General features: G+C 35.8%; 1 long non-coding RNA gene across 1 annotated transcript in view; it reads right to left on the bottom strand.

Annotated features, from left to right (window-relative positions):
* Positions 1-7,076: 7,076 nt before the first annotated feature.
* LOC132247787 (uncharacterized) overlaps positions 7,077-24,231 on the bottom strand; it is a 103,838-nt gene continuing 86,683 nt past the window's right edge. The window contains exons 4-5 of the long non-coding RNA XR_009459224.1: positions 13,308-13,386; positions 7,077-7,325 (exon numbers count right to left, since the gene is read on the bottom strand). This is a non-coding gene — a long non-coding RNA (uncharacterized LOC132247787). The remainder of the gene's footprint in view (positions 7,326-13,307; positions 13,387-24,231) is intronic.

Raw genomic sequence — 24,231 nt, 5'->3', positions numbered from 1 at the left:
ATCTCTTAAATGGGGAAAGACAAAGCATCTCTGAGTTAATGTATCAAAAGTGGAAGAATTAGCAGTTTATTTGAAAATAAGATTCTATTTTAACTTTAGGATATGATAAATTTGTGGTGTTTTGTTCACAAATGGTCACTAACTCTTTTCATTATTTTTCCTTGTGCTATTCCTTACACAGGATTTCATTTTTCACTCTCAAAGAAATCAGTGAGAGTTTTATATGACAAAGGAAAAAGCAAGGGTTCACCCTTCAGCTTTAATTCATATTTATCTTATATAGCAATGTAATTAAAGGGCTAAAACCAGTTTTACCAAGGAATTTGAGGTAACTGGCCATGTACACAAGATACTGACTTCTCAGTCATTACTGCACAGTCATTTAGTATTTGTATAAACTGCACAGTAGTGCTGACAAACAGTGTTTTTGTGATGATGACTGAGCAGTAGCTGGAGACTACCATGCAGTAGCATTGCATCCTGATTTCTGCCACCCAACACTACTGTGCAGTAGTCTTGGGCTTCTGTGCAGTCAGTGTCTTGTGTAGATGTGGCCACATGTAATATCTTTGAGGAACTGGGCCTAAGTGACTAATGCAATACTAAGTGTTTATGTTCAAATTGTATTAAGAGTATAATAATTGATTAAGGCTAAATCTTGCAATCCTTGGTGACTGGGCCTTGCTTAGCATGAGGTCTTTTACATTGTATTTGTTCACTAACAATTCTATTGTAAGGTTTTATTCTGTAAAACCATTTCTTTAATAGAAACGTTTCTTAATTAAGTTCCATGAATGACTTATTTTGTCATTAACATACATGCAGAAGAAAGTAAGAAACACAGCCTTCTGTAGTATAGCACTTCTTTGTACATACTCAATATTGAAAAAGATAATTTTTCCCCTAAAATGCCATATTGTAATTTTGGCAAACTATATTTTTAAATTTACAAAATAAACATTTTAAGTATGCAAAATGCAACCTTCAGTAAAAATATGTTATAATATTTACCTAACAGTTCAAGTAAAAATGATTGACAAAATATTGCATATCATGAATAGGTTTTCAATCCATATTGCCTATAACACACACACACACACACACACACACACACACACACACACACACACACTGTTAATAGTCTTGTAGTTAGTAAACCCAAAAATATTGGCCAGGCACTGCTTTTAGTTTGGTTATTTAATGGGCACGCCAATTTATATTGTAAAGGGTAATTAATGTACAGTAATAATATAAGAATATATGATGAAACACACATTTTCATACCATACTAGCATATTTTCTCATAACTGTAAAATATCAACATTTATTCTACTACATATATGAGATTATAGAGTTTTATAAATACATATTTTATTAACCTGAAAAATAAAGGCATGGTTCATTAGGAACTGTTTTTTATGTGGTACAAAAAGCCATATTAAAAAAAAAAAAACCTGCGGGTCAAAGGATACTGTTTTACTGAATGGTTTTAAATGGTTTCATATTAAATAGAAAGTACCTTTGAAGTGCAATTGTGCAGCAAAATAATCATTTTTTTCAGTGGCATATAGACTGGTGCTGTTTTAGGGCTTAACTTGCACATAAGTATATGAATAGATTCACTCCTACAAAGAGTTTTTAGTAGTATTGGTAAGAGCTACCCATGGGAGTAAAATTATTTGACTGTCAAGTGTTTTCAGGTATAGCCTTATTTATTTGGGCACGAGATCTTTAAGCAAAACTTCTGCTGACTTTCACTGGAAGTTTTGACTTCATAGAATTGAATCATATACTTTTGCCTGAAAATTTCCTATTGAAATGGAGAACAATCCAAGTTTGTAATATTTTACTTTATTGAATAATAAAGAATAAAGAGATCAAAACCACTAATATATCAGTTGCTGTATTATACAGTGAGTTACTATGCAGAATAATCCAAAGAATCCCTTTACATTTACTATATTATTTAAGAACAACATATATATGTTGTTATAAATATATGTTTATAAATCAAGAGATATGTATGTTTATATGTAAATCTTTCTTATTTATACAGCATCATGGATATACATGGTGCCTGTATATTTTTGTGTGTGTGTATAAAGGGCCTTATGTACTATGCAGCACATTAGAGATAAATGATGCTGTGAGATGACCTGCTTGATGTGGCAGAGTTTCATTGAATTCTGTGACAGTGTCAATTGATTAAAAGTCATCAGTTAACCTTCATTGTTACTGGTGTAATTCCAAGAAAAGACACCATTAAGTGAAAATACAAAACAAAGGCCTATTTTTGCATGGTGGGCAGAGGAATACCACTCTAGTGGTGTCCATATGCTCACTATGAGAACCTATTTGCATCATAATGATTGTTGAGGTACAGTAAGGGGGAGAGGGGAAACAGCCATGTAGGGCAGAAGTAACTGAATTATTTATTGTGGAGGAAATTTCTATATATTAGAAAACAATCATAAGGGATACTTTTTCTGAAATGCTGCTTAGAGCTGGAGAGTTGGATATTCTCTTTCTACAGCTTCTCTAGAATGCTTATATGGTAGCTCCTTCAAAGCTCCCCTAGTGCTGTTCCCATGATTCTGTCCTTTTTTGCTCCTTCCACTATCTCTGGTCTGACCAGTGTGTTTCATGAACCTCAAAGTCTCTATCTTTTACTATTATATATAAGATTCTTTATCTGGCAGCAGCTCAACATTAGGCACAAGGGCGTCATTGACATGTCTCATAGGAAGAACCTAGGAAGAAAAACACACAGACAGGAAGAAAGAAAATGAAATAGCAGACAGCAAAGATAAGGAACTAAAAGACGGTAGGAAAATATCCATTTTATAAACAAGGCAGGCAGCAATTCCAGAGATTTCTGTTATTTAACAGTATTGCAAATTATGTAGCTTTTAAAATGGCTATATAATCCATTATGTACTGTGACGTGTGTGTGTGTGTGTGTGTGTGTGTGTGTGTGTGTGTGTGTGTGTGAGAGTGAGAGAGAGAGAGAGAGAGAGAGAGAGAGAAAGAGGCAGAGACAAAGACAGAGAGAGTGAAAGGGAAAGAGAGAAAACGTAATTGTAGTAATAACATTTTCCCAGTATTAACATCATTCATATATGGACAAATGTAGGTTCTAGAAATATGAACATAATTCCATTGACTTAAGTGAGAATTTATTAATGTATATGGAAATTCAATATGTGCTTTGACTTAAATAAAAAAAAAATGACTTCTTTACAATTAGCTTTTCCTAGAAAAGTAAAAAAAATAAAATAAAATAGTGGTCATATTTTGCATTAACACGTGTACACAAAGTGCTCCTAACTCATCCATGATTTACCTCTTCTGGAAGTTCCCATGTCAGTAATATGCAAGGGCATTTTATACAACAATCTTCTGAGAAATTTAATATGCAATACTGGACTTGATTCTCCTCTGTTTTACAGTAACAAGCTCCATGAACTTCCCGCAAATTAAACTTAAGTGAGAAAAAATTCTTTGTATGCAATCCAATATTTATTATTTTGCTTCATGGTGTGAAACCCAAAGTTAGTAGGAATGCAAAATGAATGGGTGCAAACTGTAAAGGAATGAGAGAACAAGACAAAAAAAAAAAAAAAGAAATGGAGGGTATAGACTAAATGAATGCTTAGATTAAATCACAAGCAAAAGTATAAACTTTAAAATTAACTTTATTGAGTAAAGGCTAAGTATAAGCTTCTGTACTTTGTGATTCTGATGCTTATTTGAATTATAAACTTAGATTGAAAAACCTGGGATTCCTAAAGTAACTGGGGCAAAGATTGTGTTTTATATGTAGAGATCCTGGTTTTCTCTGATTTAAAAAAATCCCCAATTTTTGGACAAAAAAAAGGAACCCCAAATACACATTTTTCCATTATTAAAATGAAACACCACTATCTATATCTATATATATATATAGCTACATATTAGTGGTGTTTTATTTAAATCACAGAAAACATTGGATTTGGAGTTACCTTTTTTTAACCAAAAATTGGGGATTTTTTTTTTAAATCACAAAAAACGAGGATCCCTTCTTATATTTAGCACAACAACATATGCAACACAAGAGATCCCAGATGCTGATTAGTATTTCTGCACACTACTAAATGCATATAAGAACTATGAGTAACAGCCATAATAATAATGATGCAGTTAAAAATAGTATTTTCACATGGGTTAACAGATTGCAATTATTTTTCAGTATTTCAGTACCCACAGAATTCCCTTCCATATCACAGCACTTTCCTCTAAGTTTACACTGTGTGTGTATAAATTATGATAGTCATAATATACAAGTTATTAACATCTTTCTTTGTATCTGAGGTTTTCAGAACTTGTTTCAAATTTGAATATGTGGGCTGGAACCACATTGTGCCAAGACTGATGCATTTTTGTAGTATTTTCTTCATGCCACCTTAGACCTGCTTTCCATGATACATAAACTTATTTTCCTAGTTTTATAAACACTATTAAAATATGCTACCTTAGAATATATATATATATATATATATATATATATATATATATATATATATATTACAATGTTTGTTAGAGTAATGCCACTGTTGCACTCCTTCCCTTGCTCAAACTGAAGTAATTAGTGTTGATGTAAGTGAAACCATGGGAGTTGGGAATATAAAATCCACCCCTTCATAATCTGGGGCCGATATGAAAAAACTACAATGTGTCCTGTGACCTGCTACCACTGCTATACAGTTTAGTGGGCATGCAGTGCCTAAGGCCTTCTTTATCATTTGTTCACATATAGATCATAAAGACTGTCCTTGGCCTGTCCATATTACTGACCTCTGTACCAGATTATGTTTTCAGAGTAGGATCCCCTGTTCATAGGTATGAAAGCTTGCTTGTGTATCTATCCAAATCTTCATCCAAAACCTTACCGTGCAGAGTAAGGTTCCATTTATCTTTCAAACTGAAAGTCAGGTGATTTTTTAATGGACCAAATTATGTCCCTTTCCTCCTTTTTCACTGTACAGGGTAGAGTTTTTTCAGCTTAATGGCTATCAAACTTCCATTATGATTGCTTGCGTAGTTGAAAAGAAACATAGTGACCACAGTGGCATTAAAACCAAATGAAGTAATCCCTTGAAGATAGGTACAATTTTTGTTTAATGTATGCTCAGTTTGTTTCAGCAAATCAGATCACCATCATCATAAGTTAAGGGATAATAGGCTTTTACTTTTTTTTGCATATTTTTCTATTATTACCATAATATCATTTCCTGAGCAAAAGTTAGTCACAGACAACAGAAAGAAAGAAAAAACATGAATAGGAAGGAAGATGTAGACACAAAAGCAGTGGTGAGAATTTTGTGTTGACAATTTTGATTTGTGCAGTCATAAATGTGCATAGGTCTACACATGTCCACACAGAATTTGTATACACCAATTTCCAAATATGAGACGTAGAGTTTTGTCTATGCAATTTATGTTTTCTTACGGAGATTTTGACATTCTGTGTGACTAATTGTGTAAGAAAAATGTTATGAATCTTGAACCAGACTAGAAGAGTTTATAACATTTTAGGAATTATAGACTTAGATAATTTGCTGTCAAAATCCAACTTCTTAAAAATGTCCATTTTGTTTTGACAATTTTGATTTGTGCAGTCATAAATGTGCATAGGTCTACACATGTCCACACAGAATTTGTATACACCAATTTCCAAATATGAGAGGTAGAGTTTCGTATATGCAACTTACGTTTTTTTTACGGAGATTTTGACATTCTATGTGACTAATTGTGTAAGAAAAATGTTATGAATCTTGAACCAAACTAGAAGAGTTTATAACATTTTAGGAATTATAGACTTATGATAATTTGCTGTCAAAATCCAACTTCTTAAAATGTCCATGGTATTCACAGAATGGAAAATGTTTATTTAGTATTTCGTTTTGTTGTAGCATTTTTAATATTTTGGTAGCTCTCCCTGATTCCCTCTTTCCTCCCTTCCCCTGCTAATATATATTACAAAGGATCTAATGTCATCATATTTCCATATCTTAAGAATTCATAAAATTCAATGCATTTACCTTCTGTGATGTTTTTATTCTTTCCTATTTTTTCTGAGGAAATGCATTTTTCCTTTGAAATCTGACATGGAATTGGCAAAAAAACACATTTTATTTGTACTTTCTATATTTATATTAGTCCACCCTGTTCTGTTGCCCCAAAGCATGCATGCTGTAGTGTTTTTTTTTTACATGGAATCTAAAATGTGCAATCTCTTTGATATTATAATTATATGTTACAGTTCACTTTCTATCTAGCTGTCCTGAAATAGCAAGTTCGTTGAAATAGTATCATTAGTCACAACCTCTTTATATTCCTTCTGTGTATGCTAGCAGATTATCATGAGGGATGATGTGGCTGAGACAACTTTCATACTGGATCACCACTTTCGCAGAGTTTTCTAAAGATCTATCTTAGCACAAAATACCTCAACCCACATGAATAAATCATAGAGTGAGGTGGATGGTATCTTACTGTGTTTCAATAGATCCATATGTATTAGCATGAATTTGTGTACATTTATGGACCACCAACTATTGTTAAATTAGTGTAATCCCCAGTGCTACAAAAATGACTTAAAAATCTGAAGTGCAATTTTGCGTACCCAAGTATTAAATGGCTGCACAGTAGTGTCCTCACACAGCTTCCTGGTGATGCTGACTGTGTAATCTAGCTTGTTTTTACTGCTCAGTAGTTTGTTACTACTGTGAAGTAGCGTCACATCACAGTTTGTGCCACGTGATGCTACAGCACAGTAGTAATAAGCTACTGAGCAGTAAGCATCTTGTGTAGACATGGCCACTGAATTGAATCATATCCCTGTATCAACTTCAGCCAGAATACTCAAGATGTATGACACTATTCAATAGATTGCCATATCTGATCTTTTATTACAAGTCTTCACTTTGTTCTTAAAGGTTCATTATTTTTCTACCTACACTCATTAAATAGAAAATACATCACTCAGTTGTTACATTCTAGAAAGAAAATAGATTTCTTAGCAAAACTTAAGGCTTTAAACTACAAAATCATTAAGCAGAGGTCTTTTCAAAATCTTTGCCTTTCTAAAAATTCCAGTACAATACATAGACGTTGCTTAGGATGTTAATGAGGAGGTTGAATAGTAATAAAAATAACATCTCCCACATCATTAGTAGCATTGTAATAATTTAGTATTGCTTCAACTCATTTAACATCAATTAGAAGGTAGATCCTACTTGGTCAGTGTGCAGTTTGAGCTGATATAGAACCAGGCTGTTTTCTTTCTACAGGATTGGAAAGCAACAAAGAAACTGAAAGTCAGTATCTGCTGGCTTTTCATTTAATATCCGATGAGTATTGGGTATTCTTTTATTTCTATAAAAATTGTGCACAATAAGATCCAAACAGTAGGCATGATCCCTGTCTTGGATTGCTTACATTGCACATATACTATTCTATGAAGAATCAAAATGTCAAGAAATAAGGAACAATAGAATGTAATGGATGCAATACATCATGCGGATATGTGAACAATTTTTAACTGTGCACAGGCCAGTGTTCCCGGAAATATAGGTGCCAATGGTTAAATAACCAGCTACCACTGTTATGATGTAATCCATACAAGAAATGAAAAATACATCTAGTAATTTCACACACACACACACACACACACACACACACACACTGAGAGAGAGAGAGAGACAGAGACAGAGAAGTACCACCATAGCACTGGGTCTTTCTTGCATACTACATTACACTGCTTAGAAATGTGTAATGTTGACTAGTGGAGTAATGCTGTAGCCATAATGGTCCAGGAAGGAGAGGCAAGGTTTTTGTGACTGATATCTGTTATTGGACTAACTGCATTGTTGTAATAGGCTTAGACAAGCTCTCAAATGCAATGAATTCTTCTTCGGGTCATGTTTCTCAGGTCATTCTTCAGGGCAGAAGAAGAATGCATTATATTTGAAAGCTTATCTAAATCTATCCCAACTGTGCAGTTGGACCATAAACAATATCACCCCTAAAAATCCTTGCCTAATGTTGAGTAGTAGATTCTTAAAGTTCTAGACATTGGTTTATGGAAAATTTAGATCTGAGATTTGTAGGAAATATTTGTCTATATGCTGTCATCTGGCTGCTACCTTTAAGGGACTGGAATTAATTTAATTCAAAGACTTTGTCTGCTTAAGGCATTTCCTATCTTAATTTTCTGTCTCTTCTTTACTGCCCAATGCGTGATCAGGAAGGGCAATGATATTTTCCCTATTTAATACGAAACTATTTTTAACTAGGTTCTTAGATCACCTTTCAATGTGACACACTTTGCAGTTTAATGTGGTCCCAAGTGTGACCCTTGAGCAGATTGTAATGCTGTTGTTTTTTTGATTTAGGGAAAAAGTCTTCAGTGTCAGTAGATTATCTCTCAGCTACCGGTACTTAGCAAAGGAATATATATGATAGCTATCTAGCTACCAGAAACCATATGGTGCTATGACTCTTTCCCTTCCTGTCAGCCATATATAGATGATTTTAAAAAATCCCCAATTTTCAGATTTATAAAAGTAACCCAAAAATCTACATTTTTCCATGATTAAAATGAATCACCTCTAATATATAGATACATACAAAGATGTACACATCTAATATATAGATACAATGTGGATTTTGGGTTACTTTTTTAATCTGAAAATTGGGGATTTTTTTGTCAGAGAAAATCAGGGTCTCTGTAGATAAGGAATAGTTTGACACCCTTTTCTCCACTCCATTCTATTTTGCTCTATAAAGTTCTATAACTTTTTTTTTTAATTTTCAACCTGCTCTCACTTACATTCAGGACTTGACTGATTAATTGAATTAATTGGAAGGCTTTCCATGTGACTTCCATATTGTTTAGAACAGGTCCTATCACAATAATTCTTGATATTTTCTCCTTTTTCTTCTCTGTGTAGGGACTGTTGTGCCCAATGTTCCCTATGTTTCAGTGATGGGTGAGGTAAACATTTACACGTAACTACTCTATAATTCTGTAAAATGTTCTGAGGATTGCAAAAGGTGTATCTAAATCATTAAATAATGTATAATACTTCACTGTACAAGAGATTTGATAGGTTAAAAGAATCTAAAGAGCAACATAAATTATTTGTCTGGAAGGACTGATTTATAGATAAATATACAAAATAAAAACACAGATAAAAATGTATGTGGCTTGGATAAATGATAATTCAGAGAAAAAGATGTCAAGAGGTATTAAAAGGGATAAATCTTTTAATGAGTCAGATTTATTTGTAAAATGCCACAATTGACTTGCGACTAGGAAAAAACACGGGATAAAATTCAGAAAAGAAAGAAAATGCCTAATTTTAAGCTTTCCTAGATAATGACACATTCTTCTAAGGTTAATTATAGAAACCCCATTAATTTAAATCTGGAATATAAAAAGAACTGGAATATGTACTCTGACCATTATCTTTTACTGGCTGGAAACTGATTATCTAGCCAATATATTTTAGGCATTTTCCATTTCCAGTTTCTAGGATTCTATGCCAAATTATTTCTTGGTCCTTTCTTGTCAAGGAGAATGTTGTCCATTCAAGATGGAAAGATTTACATATTGGGGTGGCAAAGGATAACCCACCTACCATTTGCATTAGGACTGTAATGGATAAATAATACCACTCAAAAATTTTAGGAAAAAAATCTCTTCTCAGACTTCTTTTTTTATCTCTGAATTCTTCAGTAGAGTTGAACCAGTTTACTTGCCTGCTGCTTGCCAGTATGAGTGATGCTTTCTTATTTCCATTTACAATATGTTTTTATTAGCATTTTTAAATTTGAGTTACCTATAATATTTATTCTGTTCAATGTTTGGCAGCAGTCATTGTGATTAAAAAACCTCAGAAGATGTTCTTTTCTATAACTAGCCAAGTAATAATTACCAAATTCTGATACATGCGCATGCGTGTGCACACACACACACACACACACACACACACACACATGCGCACATGTATTTTGTTGCATACAACAATCTCCAAATAAAATACACACCTTGTTTTTGAAAGGACAATCCAGGAAAAAAAAGATCTTTCCTTGGGAACCTCTCTGCTTGGGGAGGACAGACAAAATGCCCACAGCCAGCAGCTAGGAGGCCCAACCTGAAGCACCTGCAGCTTGGTTTTTTACTTTTACTTTTCACTGGCAGAAGCTTAAATGGCAGAAACTGTTGTTATTGTATTCCTTGGATATAATCATATCCAAATTTCTAGCAGCTGAAAAAAGGTGTGTGTTGTATGGGACACACTATGGGGTATGGGATGGGGGGTAGTGGCACATGTTCACTTGCAACAGTTGCAAATCATTGGAATGTACTGACAGATTCATTTAGTATGTTTTAGGACAGTGGTTCTCAAACTTTTTTTTGTGGACCACTTGAAAATTGCTTAGGGTCTCAGCGGACCACTTAATAAACTTGTTTTTGTACTACAAATCAAAGCACACAACTCATATTTTAATATCAGTGGTCTTACCTTTCTAACGCAATGGATGTGCCTGTTTTTTGAGCAAAGTCTGGGAACTCAGCTGTCATGTTTGTTAGCTTTAGTTTTAGCTCCATGTTCTGGTGGTGCACACTGCTGCCCCATGCGCCACACCACTTTTTTTTAGAATCCTAAATCTCTGTCAAAAAACCTGCTGCATTGGTTATTTGAAGTGCACAGAATGGGTGTACATGGGCCACATGCAGTTTGCGGTGCCTCAGATGGGTATTAAGTGCCTGCCCCAGTACATGCTCATAGGGACATGCCCCAAGAGGCAATTCAGAAAGTCCAGAGATTCTATATACCTAAGTCTGATCTTTCTTAAGGGTATCTTTCTTAAGTGCTACTTAAATATCTACATTTTGTAGGTAGACTTACATAGGCTTTTTAATACTGTTTCAACCTACATGTAAATAATATTTAGATGCCTTGGTAAAATAGAATTTGAGCCCTAGAGGAAGGCAATGGGAAATGCTGAAGTCTCAAGTTATCCACTGTATGCTTTTGATTGGGTAATTCATAGCACCCAGGTACATTTGGTAATTCACTTGGTAATTCATAGCACCCAGGTACACTTGTGCAATTGTGATACTACAAGCTGATTTAGTAGTTGTCCCTGCACATGCTCAAACATCTAGTAATTAAGGTTCTTGTTAAGGAGAGGGGGAGCCTGCATTTCAATACCCCCTCCTCCAAAGGGATTTGAATGCGGTTCTTCAACTCTCAATGGAGCATTGACCACCATTTTATAGAGGACATTTTCCTTATATAAGAGAATGTGGAGCATGTGGTGGATGTTCTCCATGCCTCTTGGTCAAGCTGGGCAGATAAGAATGCAAGAGTAATGTGGCCAAAGTGCAAACAAGTGGGAGTCTTCAGGGGAATACATAGGTTCTGGTTTCTACTAGCTTCTTTTGGATGAATCATTTTTGTTTGTTTGTTTTTGTTTTAACTAATGACTGCCCAATGTGAAATTCTTAACCAAGTCTGGAAACAAAACCCGGGGCTTGGGTCTCCAAGGGACAAGCCTAAGTGACTACAGAGATAGAAGCTCTTATGCTTCTTCTAACAAGTATTTGTGCATTTTATGTTGAACAGTCATTAGTTAGAAATAAGCAGGGATCCTAGTTTTCACCTATTAAAAAATACCCAATTTTTGGCTAGATAGATAGATAGATAGATAGATAGATAGATAGATAGATAGATAGATAGATAGATAGATAGATAGATATAGTGGTGTTTCATTTTAATCACGGGAAATTGTGGATTTTGGGTTACTTTTTCAAGCGAAAACTTGGAGATTATTTTTTAATCAGAGAAAACCAGGATCCCATGAAATAAGCCTTGTAGTAGACATAAGAACTGGGGCTTTCTCTTCCTGTGGAAGAGCTTTACTCTTGCTTGACATCCTTGTGGTCTATGATTTGTGCACTCTGGACCCACTATCCAAACTTCAACAGGAGTGATGGAAAAACCTCTCATAGTCTATTCTGTGATGCTGAGAAGTAGGAGTTCTGGGCTCAGACCCCTTATGTAAGGGGGAGCCTGGAACATCTGTCTTTGTTGTCCTAGATAAGTACCTTTATCACTAGGATATTCAACAGAAGGTGAGTGCTAGCAGGTTTGAGTTGCTTTCTATATTCTTGATGTAACTTATTCATGTTTTTGGTCATTTTACTGGTGTGGTCTTTTCCAGGGACTTAATCATATCTTGACCACCTCCTCAGCCCAATTTGTATTGTTTAGGTAAGATTACTTGCTGATATACATGTAATAGATTCATTTTGTGCAGATATGCATATGTAAGTGTACCCAACTAGGGACCCCTTGCAATCTCAAATAGAAGTTCATAGTGGATTTAATTATAATGAGTTTTTAGAGTATTTGAACCAAGTCGATTTGAATTTCTCTTCAGAGTGCAGGCATCTAACTCCAGTGTTGAATTCCAGTTACTTGTCTACTGAAACAATTTGAAACTGTTTCTGAGATTACTATTTAAGGAATCTATTTACATATAAATCACAGAAATATTTTGAACAGAATAGACTTTATCCTGGCACTCACTCTGGCCTCTTTGCACCACTGACTATTAAGCCTTTTTACACTTTGTAGGGTAGTAGAAAAACACCATTTCTTGTTCCTATATAACTCCAGATGGATAACAGCATATGCGTAGTGCCAAGAGTGTTTAATTGGGGAGTAGATTGGTTGCATTGTCAATGTATTATGATGATCTTCAGATGAAGGCTGGCTCTACTTAAGTCCTCAGGCTGCTCTAGATTATACTGCAGTGCAAACCAAATCTATCTTTTGGTAACCCCAGGATTAGGGAACCATAAAGAGCAACATTCTAGTGGCCCATTATCCATTCATGAATATCCAAAGGATGCAAGAATGACCTGAGGTCTTGCTATATATATAAATATATATATATATATATATATATATATATACGTGTGTGTGTGTGTGTGTGTGCATATATATATATATATATATATATACACACACATACTATATGATATATATGTATGTTTTTCAAATAATTATCAACAATATTGATTCAATATGATTATCTTTTAGAATCTGTATTCTAACAAGGAGATTGAGGACATCAGGATTCTATAAAATTCAATGTGAATTTCATTCACTGTCCAATACATGATATCTCTATGGCAGATTCATGACTTGATCAAGTTGTTCCTGCCACACTGAAAAGTAGCTATTTACCTTGAAACATCCTTCTAGTTGTGGAGCTAGTACTCTTCTAGCCTGAGAGCTAGTACCTTGGTGTCTTTCATTTTTCTTTCTGTACAAGAAATCAGAAAAGTGGTTACATAAATATTCTGTTTGCAACCTTTATGATAACATTTCAAATGGCCACTTAAATCAAAAGTACCAGCAGAGTCAACTGCTATTTCTCTGATCTGTGTGTTTTGTGCCCTTCTTGTATGGATAGGAGCAGAAGACACTTGATAATACCGATTGTCAACTCCTCCTTTTGGCAATGGAAATCTTCCACACTGTAGAACTAGTAGCCAGTGTTAAACACCAGAGGCCTTCTAAGTTTCCTAAATATCTGTACTATTTTCAGGATTTAGGGGGAAAAAAGAAAAAGAAAAACATCTTGGACCTTTCACAGTCTTCAGATCTAAACAAAGTAAAAAGATGGTCTTTTTGCATTGGTGAATTACATCCTCTGTCAATAAAGGAATATACATACATTTTTCCTGCAATATCTATCACATTTAATTCAGCTAAATTCCAAAAGTAGTACTTCTTCCAAGAAACTGCAAGGAGGGAATGAAAGGCTGAAGAATGGCCTGGGTCTTTCTTCTCAGACTGTGTTTGTTACAAGAATTTGGTTGATTTCATGGGATATGCGGACAGAGTTCAGTGTTGATGGTGTTTTCAGTTTTTCCAATTACTTCCATTTCAAGTTTTTTAAAGTTATTTTTTACAAGAATTTCACTGATTCATGCTTGTCAGGATCCATCTCTTCATCATTTTCATTTTAAAACAAATTTAATAAAAGAGCTCATTACCACAAAGGTGTTATTATTGATAGGTCTACATTCTTGTTAGTACTTTCTCTAGATATATTTGTAAAACTCCTTGTTCTTTTCATCAGTGATGGCAACCATCTTGGAAAATGATCATTGTTTATACGATAACCTAGCGGTGAGTTTGAAAATCTTTGAAATTTTTTTTTTGTTTTTTTAATTGCTACACCCATTGAATAAGATTCTAATTTTATTTTTGTAGATATGACAATACTGCTTAAGTAAGCTCCAGTTTTAACATTTTCCTGCCTTTAGATAGAGTGGATTGTGAAACTAAATATTTAATCTTGTCCTAGGGCAACAGAAAAGGTAAATGTTTCACTGACTGCATACATTTATATAGAATTGGGATACTCTTCTCTCAGAAAGGTGTTAGCAAGATTTAGGCATTATTTGCTTGGTTTAATGGGGAAAAAGAAAAGGTATGCTTTATTGTATATGCTATCTCTTAACATAAATGCTACTTTGGTACACTGAATTTACACTTTCTAAATTCAATTTAATAACATAATATTTTGACTATGTACAATACTCAGGTTTCATTAGTCAAATACACTGCCCTATAACACATTTGCTTTAAGGAAGGGATAAAATGAAGCAGCACAAAGCAGTGTGCTTTATTCTTATTTGTTATTTTCCATTAATACTGAAGCACATTTGAAACATTGCATATGGCCCCTGAGCCCCATTAATTTAAAAGTAGTGTCTATTTCCTCTGGGAAGATGGAAAATGAAGGCTGGGACTATCTAACCTATGGGGAAAACAGGTAAGACTTAGGGAAATGAGATAAGTTTTTCAGATACTAGATTAGATTTAATAACGGATGGATCAAGAGACATAATACACCTATGAGTGTGGTGATATCCATATGACAAATTACAAACCAAATAATAAAGATCAGTGTAATCAGATAGGAAAGAAAGCATGTGATAAATTGAATATCTATGTCATAAAGTTATTGACACTGAGTTACACATACCTGTTCTCTCCCTAGCAGGTAATCTCTTTTAGAACTATTTCTAGTGTTTCAGACTTCTGATTGTCTAAAAATAGCTTCTTGAAAATGATTGTGCCAGTGGTATTTCCTTCCCTTTTTTCCTACTTCATCAAAAATGTGGAATTCACCAACTCCAAACAAAGTTATATTGATATACACTTTGATCTTAGATAAATAATAAATCTAAGGTCCAATAGCTTATACTTCATCATAGGTAGAAATAGATTATGAATACCTTTGAAAATCAGAGGTTTCTAGCTTTTTCTAAAAAAAAAGTGAGGCAACTAAATCCTTCCCAGGTGAAAAGATATTGGACTTTAAGTCACAATGTTAGTACCCGAAGAAAAATAATTGTAGCTGATTATACACAAAAACTGGTTTGTGAAGAAAAATGGACTTTTTCCTGCTCACTTAATAAAAGGTATTTTTTCTGGATAATTTTGGAACTTCAACTCAGAAATGTGAAGATACTTTCTAGTGAAACTCAGGCCATGGAATTTTACTGGTATAAGTGATTGAAAACTGGACTATACTCATAACAGAACAGATATTTGGCACACAAAGGTTTTAAAATGGTGGAACCTGGTCTAAGCTTTGCCCTCCTCTGGCTCCCCCCAGACCAAAAGGGTGAATGTTTGTTCTGTTTACTACCAATCTAAACTATGCTGTTTATAGAAAATCATGTAACTTAGATCGATTCTGCTTTGGGCTTTTCAAATGTCTGTACCTAGCCTAAGGGTTTGCCTATGCTAATAATGAGGGACAACTTAAAGGTGTTCTCAGCAACATTTAGAATATCTGTACTATATTTACAATATCTATACTATTAACACCTTTGCTTGACTACCTGCAGCAGTCCAGGCCAATTCTAGAAACTTTACTTAGCTTCCAGGAACAGCTGACCCCATCTCAATTTGTTTCCTAGCTCTCCCCTTTCTGCAGTGTGATTGAAACTTGCCTCAGGCCTCAAGTACAGGCAGTCTGCCAGAGCAATTCCACCATTCAGTGTTAATGAATTCCAGTCATTTGACACCCCACTGTCTATACTGCCCATAAACAGAAAAGTCAAGAGGAGAGACAATTAGCCTTCAGAACAATTCCTAGAAGGGCTCTGGAAGGGAACCAGGGACACATCTCTGTGCCATTCTCAAGAATTTTGAAGAACAGACTTGTCAGTGCTCTTGCAAAATACAGAATATATATAAGGAAGAGCAGTTCATGGTTGAGAGTAATTTCAAGAATAGCTAAATATCAGTTGAGCCTCTAAATGTTTTGACTTTCCCAAAATGAAATATTATTTTCTTACAAATTACAGCATTAAACTATATCCTCCTGATCTACTGCAAGGCCTTATGGGATTGAATGCCTCATTATTGTCTGGGAGCCCTGACTAGAGTATATATCCCATGAAGTATCACGACCACATGAGTCCCATGACAAAGAAAATAGTAAACAAGATGAAATATTATGAAGCCTCAGGACATTGTAGTTCATCCACAATCCATCCCCGATAGGAAAAGAATAGAGGAATAAAATATCATAACTGAAATTTCCATGAGGTGCTGCACAGAAAAGCCAGATGTGATTTAATGCTGAACAGTCCAAAACAAAATATATATTCATTCTGACAGACTGTGGGCGCATCTACAGGTGCCCCTGACTGTGCATTTGGTACTGTGCAAGAATTTAGTACTAAATGACTAAAGCAAGTACTAAATGATTGCACAGTACCTGCTGGTACTGTACAATCCCAATGGTGCACAATTATTTTTAGATGCTACATCACCATAGCGATGAGTTATAGCGACATAGTGTCGGAATCACAATTTGTGCTTGCCAGTGCTACAGTGATGTAGTATCTCATGTAGGCACACCCTGTTTTGACATGAAATGGCTCAAAATATTTTGCTTTAGTTTGTAAAAGAAGTTTTACATGTTTGGGAGCAAGTATTTTCAATTTTTAAAGTTTAATGAAAAAATCTACAAAATGGGAAAATACATTTAAAAACAACTTTTTTTATATTTATAACTATTGAAAGTATTAAAATTCCCTGTAAAAGAATTAATTTCCCTCCATCTCAAAGGCCCAGGCATTTAAACAGTTATATGATACTAAGACAGCTTACTTTTATATAAGAGGGGTTGGTTGTAGCCTTGTTGGTCTAAGGACATAGGCAAACAAGATTCTTCGGGTAAATCTGATAACTTTTATTAGACCAATAAAATAGTTGAAAACTTTCTTCTTTGCAAGCATTTGGGCTGAAAATAAACTTTTTATACCTGAAAGCTTGCAAAGAAGAAATTTTCCAACTATTTTAGTTGGTCTAATAAAAGATATTGTATTTACCCAAAGAACCTTGCTTGCCTAATTTTATATAATACATTTACTGTAATATTATTACTATAATATACTTCAGGCACAAGATGTCTTACTTTTGAATGAGATGAGCACCAGTTTTTGCAGATGGTTATTGTTTGACTTGAGGACAATACCCCCTCTATTTGAAACTAAAATTATTGTGGTTATAGCCACATGGCTGCTTGATTAATGTCCTTCTTTCACATATTTCCTCTTTCAAATGCATGTCTTTGACTTGTGTATGTCATTTTTTTATTTTCCATACTACTATGATTCTGCTTTTCCTCCTTAAGGTTCATGGGTATATTAATCTTTACTGCTGCTTTAAATAAAAATGTGTTCTTCATTGAACTCATTAGAGCTAAAAGCAGGAAGCTAATCTTTAGCTTATTCTCTTCAGATTGCACAATGTAATGCTGCCAACCAAAGTAGCAAGATAAAACTTCAAGGGTAAGTGAGAATATACTAGACAAAACACCATTGACCTTCTATGGGTCATAGCAAAGCCACAACAAGTTAAAAATAAATAAAAACAAGGATCAATAATAAAAAAAATATTTTTTAATTTTTTCTTAAAGTAAATAGTTTTGTATTTGATTAGCAGAAAAATGCCAGCAAAGGTCTGTTCATATTAACAGATATTATATTGAAGTGTCAAAGTATCAGCGCTGCCAGTTTCAGTGGAATCTGGACCATAATGATGCACCTAGTAAATCTGAAACTTCTAAAATCATTTTAAGATGTGGATAAAATTAAAGTTTCAGATGGTGAAAAGATAACCAAATTAACTTAGGTATTTCTGATTTACTGGGCACGTCTACATGTGCAAATGCTCTGTGGTAAATTTAATCTAAATTACTCCAGAGTAAACCCACCCCAGGCAGGCATCTATACATTCCAGGAAATGAGAGTAGATTTGCTCCTCTTGGCAGCAATCTGCTCCCTCCCTGCTGGCCCTGCACCATCCCTGGGAGATTGCTCCCTGGTGCTGGGAACTGCCTGCTTCTAAGGTGGGCTCTGCCACTGGAGCCCATGCAGAGACAATGTCCCCTTGCCCCAGCAGCAGGGAGCTGCCAGGCTCTACTCCATGACTGAGGAATGGGAACTGGGAGATTCTTATCTCCAGGGATCCTGGTTTTCTCTGATTTAAATCTGAAAATGGGGACTTATTTTTTTTATTAGAGAAAACCAGGATCCCTGGTGATCACAGATCTGGGGCTGGGAGATTCTTATCTCCCAGGGATCTTCCATGGTCAAAAATAAAAAACCTGCACTGAAAAGTAGCACCATGGGGAATGCCTGCATGTGCAGTGTGTGGCATTGCAGACAGGTCTGCAGAACCACATACCACACATCCACACACATCTGGATATGGCCTATGTGTCCATATTGAAGGAAAGCAATGAGTACGCATCTAATGGCCCTTTAATGACTGCATATATAAGACAATGCTGTTCCCTATAAATGTTTGAAGTTCATCTTCAGTTTGTACAGGTCAGGGTTAAGTTTCTGCTGTGTTAGAAACTAAAGTCTAGCTTACCTCTTAGGAGTACTTATTCATCTTTTAGGCTACTGAGTCACTAAACATAATTCTATTTTAAAACAAACAACAACTAACTTTCCTCTCAGGAAGGGTGTCAAAGATATAGTTTATCGAGCTTTATCCAGCTTGTGGTGCTGCCTGTGGGTCTCAGACTAGACCCATGTTGCATGCAGTGTTCCCTGGACTTTTCCTGTGTGTACTATACAGCACACATTAGACTCAGCCCTATGCTCTTCATGGCTGGATCCAGATGTGCAGACATATGTAGTTTGTGACACTGTAATGCATGCATTGCATGTTAAACTGTGCCCCATGCTGGGGCAAAATTTGCTACCAGTATTTCCCAGTAGTGGAACCCCCCCCCCCCCCCGAAAAAAAGGCAACCCAAAACATGCCATAGGTCAGAAAAACATGATGATTGGGGAGCAGGCAGCCCTGGACTTCTTGCTCCCCCATCTCTGCATGCTGTAGAGCCCCTGTGCTAAGGCACCCTGTGCCCCAGCCAGCTGGGGAGCAGCATGTGGAGAAGTGGGGGGTGGGGAGCAGGCAGCCCAGGGCTTCCTGTTCCCCTGTCTTGACATTGTTCTGACATATAGCACTTTGGCATGTTTTGCGCCACTTTTTCTAGATTTATTTTGCTACCAGAAAATCTCAGTAGCAAATTTTGCCCCAGTGCTGCAAATTAGCATGCCAGTTAACCCCATGCTGAGGCATCCTGTACCCACCCGCCCCTCCCGCAGCACGTAGGGGCAGTGTCCTGCTACGAACTGCACAACCAGAGGCTCACACTGCAGCACAAATTTGTGCCACTATTTCTGCTGCAGCAAATGCATGCCCCAGTTTATGTGGATGCAGCCCATGGGTTAGAAGGAGAACAAGAAAGAGGGAATGTGACTTTCTAACCTATTGCAGAAGGCAGTAGCCTGAGAGGAGAGTGTCCTGGGTCTAGTTTCTATTCTATCTATTTACTGGGCATCTAAATGCACTTGGGTTCTTAAGTGTGATTGTATTCCACCCTGTTTTAGTCCCTGTAAATTCATCACTGTTTCTACTTTGTAACAACCAATGTAAGCCTGAAGGCCATGTCACACACTTAGGACACATTTACTGCACGTAAAAATGTGAGGATCCACGCACTCAAGCAGTAAAACGTGTAATAAGTGCAATAATACTATAGCAAAGTTACAGCTTTCCATGGGAGAAGTATCTCCAGATCATATTAAGTAACATGTTCAACTACTGTTGGACTGCTTCATGGAGAGAATGCTAGTGCAAGATCCTGGTGTGGGATGGGAGATGTAGCTGACAATCAGCTAGCTGACTGTGGGTCCCAGTGTTTGGATTCTTACTGGAGTCTTGAACCAGGCTCTTGAATTCCTCTTTAACTATTCACTTAAATCATACTTATTTCTGATTTAATGATTTTTTAAAAAAAAATGTCCAATATCCCCCATATTTTCTATGGGAAATGATAATATGAAATAAAAAAAAAAATATAACGTGTAAAATACCAAGAGTCTCAATATAATTTCAGTAAAATGTATGAACCTGAAAGAATGAGCATTAGATCAGTTCTGAAACATGATTCATCAGTACTGTTGGAAACCAGCACTCTGTATACTGTTTGTCAGTCACAACCTCCACAATGCTTCAGTTATCAGTAGCAGAAACCCGCTTCCCCACACAGATCCAGTAGCAGAAGTGACACCCTCTCCCAGGTTTGGCTATCCATGTGTCTCTCCACCCACTGCCAGGGACAGAGATCCTGCTAACCCTGGCATGCCAGGGACAGACCCTTCCAAGCTGGGAAGTACTGGGTCTGTGTGGAGAGGGCAGGTACTCTGAGTGTGAGGGGTTGTACATCCTCTAGACCTTCCTCTTCCCATAGCAGTTCCTGTCTGACTAAGCTACTTTTATTTTAAAGTATGTAGACATGCTGGAAAAGAAAAATAATTTATTTAGGTCACAAAAAGGAAAAAGAGAAAAAGAGAGATCAGCCAGGATAGTCCTCTCCCAAGATAAAATATGCAAGGTATCCTGCAGAAGAAATTTTTCAAGGAATGCCTCAAACAGCTCCTGCCTTATTATCTTATTGAAGATCAGGTTTATGCACTGGAAAGGCCATATAGGCTGACCCACATCTAGCAAATTTAATGGATCTGCAGGAGATCAGGACCATATGAGTGGAGACTGTGATTGCACTGACTCTGCCTTCAGGCTAGATAACTCCCATTCAGGACAGCTCTACTGTAGTATAGTACACAAGATTCTTTCTGACTGCTGTTGCCCCCAGCCATATTCTAACTTTCATTAATTTCTTCAGGGTCAGAGGAGGGAAATTTTCAAATCCCTCATTCTCCCTGCTCAGCATTCAGTCCTGCATAGCCTCTGAACATTCCCCTTTGACTTTTGAAAGGCTCCCAAAGCATCCAGTTGAAGGAGTTTAGTTGACCCACCCTTCCATGCCTGAGGGAAAGACATGAATAGGGTGAATGTCTCATCCATATATGAATCAAGGGGAGAGAGGACAATCCTGGCCACTAAAATTTTGCTATATTTAATAATCTAATAAAAACATTTATCTTTTCAGCTAATTGGTTTTAAGTCTTTTTAATGTTTTTAAGTCTTTTTTTGACTTCAGGGATTCCTAGTCACAGCTGCATGGAATCAAGACTGCACGTAGAAAAATACATTCCAACTTTTTAGCATAAAAGGTAGAATTCCTCTTGAAATATTCACTTAAATCATACCTATTTCTGATTTTATGAATTGTTTTATTTTATGCACCATCTCTCATATTTTATATGGAAAATGATGCATGAAATCAAAAACACAATGTCTAAAATAACAAGAATCTCAATATTATTTCAGTAAAAAGTATGAACCTGAAAGAATGAGCATTATATCAGCTCTGAAATATCATTCATCGGTATTGTAGAGACTGTATGATGAACTAAGAATAATAAAGAACACTTTCAAGTTAGATCAACTGATAAATTATATTAATTTGCATTAGCATTCCCTTTACACCCAACTTTTTTACTGTTTATATCATTCAGGTTTGTAGTACTTATAGATCTGTTCCAAACCTTATTGGAAAAACAGTACATCAGTTTTACTGACTGTTGGGCCAGGCCTCATCTTAATTTAGTGCTTTTGAAATGGAGATGATTATTAGTACTGGAGACTGAAGGCCATTTTATGTCCATAGAAATGCTGCGTTATATCCTCCCACATTCTCTTGCTAGTGTATATCAGTTTATTTTGGAGGTCCCTTTTCTAAGAATTTATCCTTTTTGCCTATTTAGTCATTCACATATTTGCTAAAACTATCAGAACTGGTAGCAATAGGTTGTAAATTTTGCATGTGAATATTTGTCTAATGTAAATTGTATTAAGGCTATTAAGGCATTTCAAATGGCCACTACACTACCATTAGATAGCAATGAGTTTTTGGACCTACCACCCTGGTTTAGATTTGAATTAATAATATAAATACTGACATAATATAGGTATCTATAATCAATTATCAGCTCTCTATTATTAATTGTCTAATATGAATATTGTGTGGTGACTACCATTGATTTTCTTCATAGATAATGTTGGGGAAGTCACAAGAAAAAGAGCATATATTCATGATTTTTTTTATTGAACAATTCATGTATATATTCATGGATTATTCACTCAGCTATACAGATGTAACTAATAATAGAAAAATTCGCTGAATGACATACTTGTAAAATATCGTGAAGTTCATCCAAAAATTGCATGACTATTCAAGCAGCCCAGCTTTGACGTCATAATCAGGGAAGAATCTGAAAGAATTCAGCAAGCTTTTCACTTCCTCCTAGCTGTCAAGTTATCAGCATCGATAAAACTTTTCTATTATTACCACCTTTCCATCACAGTAATCATAGTGCCTAGAAGGCCCAGTCATTGAGTGCTACTCCATTGCGAGAAGTGCTGCACAAACACGGAATAAGACAGTCCTTTTCCCATGGGGCTTTCAATCCAGAGGCATTATGTCTCATAAATGCACACAGGGCAGTCCTCTGTCACCCTTCCCCTGCTCCTTCTGGTTTTAGCACCCAGCTTGCAGGAGCATGGCCAGGCAATACATGGCATGGAGCATAAAGTGTTCTAGGCATTGTAGTTTTCTAGAGCAGAAGTGGAGTTTGGTGGTACTGGGGAGAGGGGCTTTCACCCCATTGTTTTGCTGCCAAAGCCTATGCTGAGAGGGCAAAGAAATGCTGATTTTGATGGTAAAAATGTGGGGAAGTTCTTTTTCAGCAGTAGCCAACTCCACAGCCACTTTACAAACTCTCAGAACACCTTGTGCTCCACTACACATACTGTGTCAGCTGCTTTGTATAGTCCTCTGTGCAGGTGAAGTATGGGACTGGGACAGGAGGCTGAGGCACCTTCTCCCCATACTTTTCATGCCCCTCCCCTTAGACGGTGCCCAGGGCATGTACCTCACTCACAACACCACATTATGCTAGTGTTGCAATCTATGACAGGCAGGGATCCTGGTTTTCTCTGATAAAAAATAACCCCAAATCCATATTTTTCCATGATTAAAATGAAACACGACTAATATACTAAAATATATATATATATATATAGTGTTGTTTCATTTTAATAACAGAAAAAATGTAGATTTGGGGTTACTGTTTTTAATACAAAAATTGGGGATTTTTTTTTTAAATCAGAGAAAACCAGGATCCCTGCGTTTCATGTTAATCATGGAAAAATATGGATTTTGGGTTACTTTTTTAAATTCAAAATTAGAGATTTTTTTTTAACCAGAGAAAACCAGGATCCCTGATGATAAGAGACAGCCAATGGTTACACAGGTAGTTGAGCAGACAAGGAAATAAAAGGAAACTGAGAACAATGGACAGCTATCTTTACAAACAAGATATTTAGTCACTTTCAAATGTATATAAGCATCACAGAAATATACTTTTAGGAGACTTTTGAAAAAGAGATCCTGCAAGGTTTGACTGACATTAGGGGAGGTAAAGCAATGACTGTTTTAAATATAGTGATAACCCAAATTTGCTCTTGGACTCTTCAGTGCCTGTTTTTTTTTTCAGACAAGTGCCTATCTTTTGACTTTCTCTTTCTAATCCTGCCAAAAAAAGAGGGAAAATATGTTCAGAGAATAATTTAGGGGACAGGATAATGG

This window comes from Alligator mississippiensis, chromosome 1, assembly GCF_030867095.1.
Source record: "Alligator mississippiensis isolate rAllMis1 chromosome 1, rAllMis1, whole genome shotgun sequence".
NCBI lineage: Eukaryota > Metazoa > Chordata > Crocodylia > Alligatoridae > Alligator > Alligator mississippiensis.
Note: the sequence above shows the minus strand (reverse complement) of the source record. Positions and strands in the feature narration are given on the sequence as shown.